We start from the raw sequence: 6,698 nt of genomic DNA on the forward strand, positions 1-6,698 counted from the left end.
AAGTGGAGTCAGCCTCCAGGTTGGGAGGTGGCGCTCAGATTATGTGACGATCCCCAAACATAGGGAGTTTGTGTAAAAGAACAGTGAGCATTGCGGACATGACAAAGGTTGTGTATTAGGCTGTAGGCTTCCTTGGGTTCATTATGCTTAGAATTTGGGAAAGCTGCTGTAGGGCCACAGTGGTGACTGGGCCAGTGTCCTTCCTGGTCCAATGGCCCATCTTCAGAGAGAATGATCACCAGCTCAGAGATCTCATTGCTGATTTTTTTTTTTTTTTGCTAAAAATTTAGAGTTCCCTTTAAAATGAATGTAATTTAAAGAGAAACAGACAGTTGTATCTCCGATTCTGCAAATGGGTGGTAGTCAAGGTCAAATCCTCCTGCCAGCAAACCTGTGTTCATGGAGAAAGCCAAGGGAGTCCACCTGGAAATGCAATTCCTCAATGATCCAGCACTCCTTCTCTCTGGTCTCTATAATAAATAGAAGGATGACCCAGTGGCTCCCTGAGCTTGTTGAGAAAGATCCATCTGACAAGCATCTGTGGAGGGCTTACTAGGTGTCAGGTACTGGGCTTGAGCCTGGGCCAACGGGGCTTACTCAGGCATGAGTAAGATAAGGACTTTGTTTACAGGAAACACAGTCTAGTGTTGGAGACAGACAGGCTTACACTTAACTTTGTGCCCCTGGGGGATAGGGGTTGGAAAAAAGGGCCATGGGGTCTTTCAATCCTGGGACCATGTCTTGGGCCTTGTAAACTCATTTTATCCATCTGTAAAGTAGAGATAATGGCTTAGCTCATGTGGTTGCTTGAAGGGGTAAATAGTGTAAAGTGTGTGGAGTAGCCAATGCCTGGCGCATAGTAGGCACCCAGCAAGCATAGTTCTCCTCAGTGTCCCCACACCGCTCTTTTCATCCTTTCAGTAAGAAGTGTGAGGGGATCCTAGAGAAGGTGGCAGTAATTCTTGATGGATTTGGGCTGGGCTTCTCATGATGACATGGGGTTCTTTGGGCAGAGGGCGAGGAAGATGCTTTGGGCACTGGAAGCAGCATGAGCAAAGCCATGGAATGCTGTGTTTGGGGAATGGTGGACCGAACATCTGGTGGGAGGTTTGTGAGTGGGAGAGCAGACTGGCTGGAGGGGCCGTCAGGGGCTCCGTGAGTCATGCTGGGGGTCTGGATGTTCTCCTGGAAGCCTGGGTGGTCAGCGAAGGGCTTTAAGGCAGAGGACCATTCCCAGAAGGCCAGAGCAGCTGCTCTTTGGCTGGTGAAAATCTTTCTCCTTTATTTAGCATTACCCTGGTTCTTGGGAGTTCTCTGAATCTCTGCTTTGAGATAAGGATGGAGAAAGTGGACTGTTTCTTGGCCCTCATTAAGCCAGGGGGATATATAAAGTTGGCTGTCTTGGAGGGCACCTTAACACCATTACATTTCAAATAAGAACCATGATACTGCTATTTGTCGTACCTCTACCACTCTCAAAGCAATGTTAGGTATATTATGGAACTAATCCCAAATCCTTTAGATAGCTTTGTAAAGGCAGATATTATCATTTCTGTTTTGCAGAAGAGGAAACTGAAGCTCAGAAATGTCAGGCAATTTGCTCAAGTTCAGGTAACCAGGACGTGGCCCTGCCAGGGTCAAATGCCACGTCGGTCCAGCTGTAAAGTCTGTGGTGGCTTCACCATGCCATGCTCTTGAGTGCCGCTGGATTATTTCTAACTGGCAGGAAAACTTGCAACATGAAAGCTCGGTGTCTGTCTGTATCTCTCTCTCTGTATTTGAATCCATGTTCTTATCAGTTTCTTATCTCTATTCCTATCTATCTAATGGAATGGCAGGAATTTATTTAGTATCTCAGATTCTCTTGCATTCTGTTCCTCAAATCTCTGTGAATTCCAGTGCACTCCCCTCTCTGGATGAGGAAGCTGAAATGTGGTCAACTGTTGCCATCAAAGATGTCCTAGAGGGAGGGTGTCCTGCCCTCCACCTCAGTCGTGGGCAGACCCAGAACTGGTTCCATGAGAAAGAAGTTTGGGGAGCAACCTGCAACGTGTGGTAGATTCCCTAGACTTTTATGTCTCTCTTCAGATCCTGCCAATCTCTTGGCAATGCTGGACAGCTCTGTTTTTTGGTGGTTCATGGTGTGGTGGAGCAGATACACCTCACAGAGACCTGAGTGCAAGTATCAGCTCTGCTCTCACTAGCTTCCGAGGGCCTTGGGTGAGCTATGAGCACCCTGAGCCTCGGGTGCATAGGTATTGAGCTGGGGGGGGGGGGGAATGGTGACCGTACTTGCCTACAGGCTGTTGTGAGGATAAAACAAGATTCCTGTAAAATTCTGGGCACAGAAATGCTTATCAGGTGTTTTCTTTAAGTTTCTCTCACCTGAGGTGGAAATGTGTTAAGTCACATTTGATGGTCATTTTGAGTATTTATCCCCAGTCTCATTTTTGAGAAGACAGAATGGGATGAGATGGTAAGGCTGGTTGGCCATGGCCCGGAAGAGTTGGAAGAAGAAAAGAAAGAACAAAGAAAGGGCTTATCAGAGGCAAAGCTCAGCACCTTTGTAACTTATTCAGGATCCAAGCCAGGTCTGCCCACGAAGGCGGTAGCAGATGCGCCTGGGGGGGCCCCTTTGCTGCCGAGCGTGTCCGTAAAAGGTTGGATGAAATCTTCATCAAGCCATAAATATGTTTTGGGCTCTAAACACAACCTTTCCTTAAAGGGCAAAATGCTCTTAAGTGGGGAGGCGACTTTATTTGGGTTTCCCTGGGGTGGGCAGCGGTCCACAGAAGGCCTCTGGCAGGAAGCAGCTCTGGTGGCTCCTGGCCAGGCCGGTGGAGACCTCTGACCTTCTCCCTGGCCATCAGGAACTTCTGCTTCCCCAGGAGGAGGAAAATAGCGGGGAGGAGGGGAAAGCACAGGGAGGAGCATTTGGGAAAAAAAAGGAGCTTTTCCGGAAAACAGTTGGCTGTTAGGGAACCAAGGTGAGTGGGAGGACCCTGACTGTTAGTCTTAAGGGGCTCCTTGGTGCTTTTGCTGGCTGTTGTTTATTTCCCTTGTTTGTTTGTGACCCTTGCTTCTTAAGCATATCTTGAAGTCACCGAGTGATGAAGGATCACCAGTCCCATCTCTCCATTTTGCTTTAGGTGACAAAGGTCCGGAAAGGGGAAGTGAATTCCCAGAGCCAACTGGACTCTGCACCAGCCCTTCCTTGCTGTCTGGTGCCATTTTGTGATCTAATTCTTCTAGAGTTGGGGGGTGGTGGTGGTGGTGGTGGTTAGTAATAACAACAACAGAAGCTAAAGTTAATTGAGCACTTTTTTGCACTAGACATTTCTCGAGCTGGAGTATTTATTTCATGGGCTCAGTTTCATTTAATCTTGGGTGGTAGAGGTGCCATTGTGATCAGCTCCGTTTTCCAGATGAGAAAGCTGAGGTTCAGAAGAATGAAATGACCGGCCAAATGTGAAGTGATAACTGGCAAGGGAGGGTTGGGACTTAAGTCTTAAGGATAGATGGGGGATACCTTGGTGGCTCAGCGGTTTAGCTCCTGCCCTCGACCGAGGGCGTGATCCTGGAGTCCCGGGATCGAGTCCTGCATAGGTCCTCCTGCATGGAGCCTGCTTCTCCCTCTGCCTCTGTCATTGCCTCTCTCTCTCTCTCTCCCTGTGTCTCTCATGAATAAATAAATAAAATCTTAAAAAACAAAAAGGATGGGTGGGCCCCAGTGAGCCACTGCTGGGTGGCAGCTGCTGTGTTTTACTCACCTCCCTCGTTTTCTGCAAGGCTTGGTATGCAGAGGTCAAATTGCCCAGTAAATTATTTTTCTGTAAGTGATGGTGAATTTTTTTTATCATTTTACCTTTCTGTTGGGTCTTAATGCAGAGACCACGTGTTAGGTATTCAAGATTGATTAGCTCAAAATTAATTTTCATGGGTAAGAAGGAATTGGTTTACAGAGACAAGGTGTTAAGGTGCACATATGAGATCTGTGGTCTCCTTGAGATAAAAAAAAATATGGCAAGAGAGTGCACAGTTAATGTTGTTTTACATTTACCCAGCTGTTACCTACTGAAGAGAGGTAACGTGTTGGGTACTTCTTTGACATGCGTACGTCAACATCATTGCAACAATCTTGGGGGAGGGTATTATGTTGTGATTTACAGATGAAATTTAGAGTTACACTAACTTTCCTAGGGCTATACTAAAAATGCAAGAGTGTGGTTAGGGACCTGGAACAATCAGAACCCTAAGTCTACTATGCCCAGTTACCCTTCAGGTGTTGGAAAAATCATTTAAGTGGAGGGATATCCAGACTGACCTTCCATTCCTCCCACTCAGGTGGATTTATTTGTTTTTCCTCTGAAGAGTGGAGGGCTAATCCACACCAGAGGTAGGGAGTAAATTTAGCAGTGACTTTGGATGGACTCAACATCCAGCATGGATCAAGGGACTGGGGCTAGTGGGATAACGGGTATGAACACCAACGACTTCCTTGTGCTCAGAAATATTTGGATTACCAAGCAGACCATGCTGAATGAGAACTAATTCCAAGATTACCTCACTTACTGAAAAATTAAGCTGAAACAACCAAACTACCCACTGGATGTCTGGGCTGTCTTGTAGCAGCTGAAGAGAGCAATCTGGACTCTTGTTACCTATAGCAAGGACAGGGGCTGCATGTGTTCATCCAACTGCGCTGCTTTTTTGAGGATTGCTAGTATGTGGGGACCCCTCCCCAGTGTGAGTTCGCTCCCCAGGATCTATATCTACAAGCTGGGACCCGTCGAAATGGAAAGTGAAGTGTTTCTCTTCTGTTCTCTCTTTGTCACTTCCCCCACTGTTCTCGGTCCTTTTGGGCAGGACTGATGGCTTTTTGCTGGGGTGGCATGGGAAAGCCTGCCGATCTGCAGCTTCTGATGTCACAAGCCTTTAAAACACCAAGAAGCAAGTTTCCAGTCTGTAAGCTGTAAGGGCAGGGGGCTTGAGGTGCTTGGTGGGGGTACTGGAGAATCCTGAGGGTGTGGCAGCAGCTCTAGGAGGTCCCCAGAAGGGTTTTTACATGCTAGGAATATGCTAGGAATGGACAGTTGTTCCAAGCGCAGGGTCATCTTACGGGGGGATGTGTTTTTTTAGTGGACTGAACCCAGCTGTAGCTGGTGAGGGTTGGGCTGGTGAGCATGTGTGTGTGTGTGTGTGTGTGTGTGTGTGTATTTGAGGGTTTTTATATGTGTGTGTTTGTGTGAGTGTATGCATTATGCATTATGCGTGTGTGTATGTCTGCATGTGTGTGAGTGTGTGTGTGTTCCTTTAGGGATGCTAGACTAGGTTTGGACTTAGCCCAGCAAAGCCCCTTTCAAGCAGAAAGCAGAAAGAAAGCTCAGTCCCTCCTTCCTCCCCACCAGAGCTTGGGTGGCTGCATGGTGGGGAAGGCATTTATAAGCTATTTTCTCACTTTCACACTGTCTCCTCCGTCCCAAATGGTGGCACAAACAGTACTTTTGTGAGAGACCCCGGGCGGCTAGGGTTCTCTGGTTTCCATGGAAACCATAAAGCCCACTGGAAGGGGGTTAGAGAGAGGAGGGGCAGAGCTGGCTGGGAGGCCCCCTCTCCAGACAAAGGGGAGGGACAAAGGCTGGGGGGAGGGGGAGCAGGGTTGTCACTGAAGACGATTTATTGTCCTTGTCTCATGGCTTTCCAAATTGCTTACAGGAGCCACAGGGCCTGGGGAAGAAAGATGAAAGGCACCGTGAGCTGTGTCCTGGAGCCTGAGCAAGATGCCAGGACGGAGACAAAGGGACTAGAGGAAGAGCCCTCTGCCTACCCCACTGCCTTTAAGATAACCCTGAATTCCCTGGACCACCAGTCAAGGCTGTCAGTATCTAACTCCACCAGAGCTGTCCACTTTCCTCAATTTCCTCCCTGACAGGCCCTTAGAACAAGTGTTGGCCCTGCCACTAGAAATACCTCCGGGGCAGTGACCTTGTCTTATTTATTTGTGCATTGCCAGTGCCTGGCTCCATAGCTGAACTGTATGAACTGATAAAATGTGCATACTTACGCCAGAACTGGGAGCCTTGGCTCCGAGGGAGCTCAGTGCCTGGAAAGCCCTGGTTCTTCCCCGTGCCCATGCAAAGCCCAGCCCTTCCTTCATGGCCCACTCAAGCCCCGCCCTCTCTATGACGTGTTCTGAGCCCCCATGCACAACCACCGCCTTCAACGCCTGCACAGAGCCCCTTGATTTGCAGGCACATATGAACATCTGGTTTCCCTGAACGCCTGCATCTGTGCTTAGTTCCAGCCTCTGTTCTCTCTTTAAAATTCAAGCTCTTTCCCTCTGGTGGGAAAGGACAGGGAATCTGGAGGACAGTAATACTAATCAATAATTCAGTTTCTAATCATGACTGCTTTGAACGCATAGTATCATTCAGAGCAAAAACCAATTTGAGGGTGAGTCTTGGCTCTGCATCTACTCTCAGTGAACATGACCAAGACATCCCCATTCTCTGATCCTCATCTGGAATCTAGGTATTATAAATAACAATTTCCATATTCTCTTCAGAGGGTTATTTTGAAGCTCATAAACGTTATTAGTCAGGACAGTGCTTTGGAACCTGGCAGATGCCCTGGTGCTGTGTGTTATTGTCATTGTTTGGGGTTCTGAATGTAGGGAGCCTGTCTTACTGATTTTATGC

General features: G+C 47.9%; 1 long non-coding RNA gene across 1 annotated transcript; it reads right to left on the reverse strand.

The window, feature by feature from the left end:
- Positions 1 to 5,659: 5,659 nt before the first annotated feature.
- On the reverse strand, positions 5,660 to 6,174 carry LOC125752932 (uncharacterized). The gene is made up of 2 exons (XR_007403562.1): positions 6,065 to 6,174; positions 5,660 to 5,727 (listed from the first exon to the last, which is right to left on the reverse strand). It is a non-coding gene; the product is annotated as an uncharacterized LOC125752932 (long non-coding RNA).
- Between the last annotated feature and the right edge of the window lie 524 nt (positions 6,175 to 6,698).

Source organism: Canis lupus, chromosome 18 (assembly GCF_003254725.2).
Source record: "Canis lupus dingo isolate Sandy chromosome 18, ASM325472v2, whole genome shotgun sequence".
NCBI lineage: Eukaryota > Metazoa > Chordata > Mammalia > Carnivora > Canidae > Canis > Canis lupus.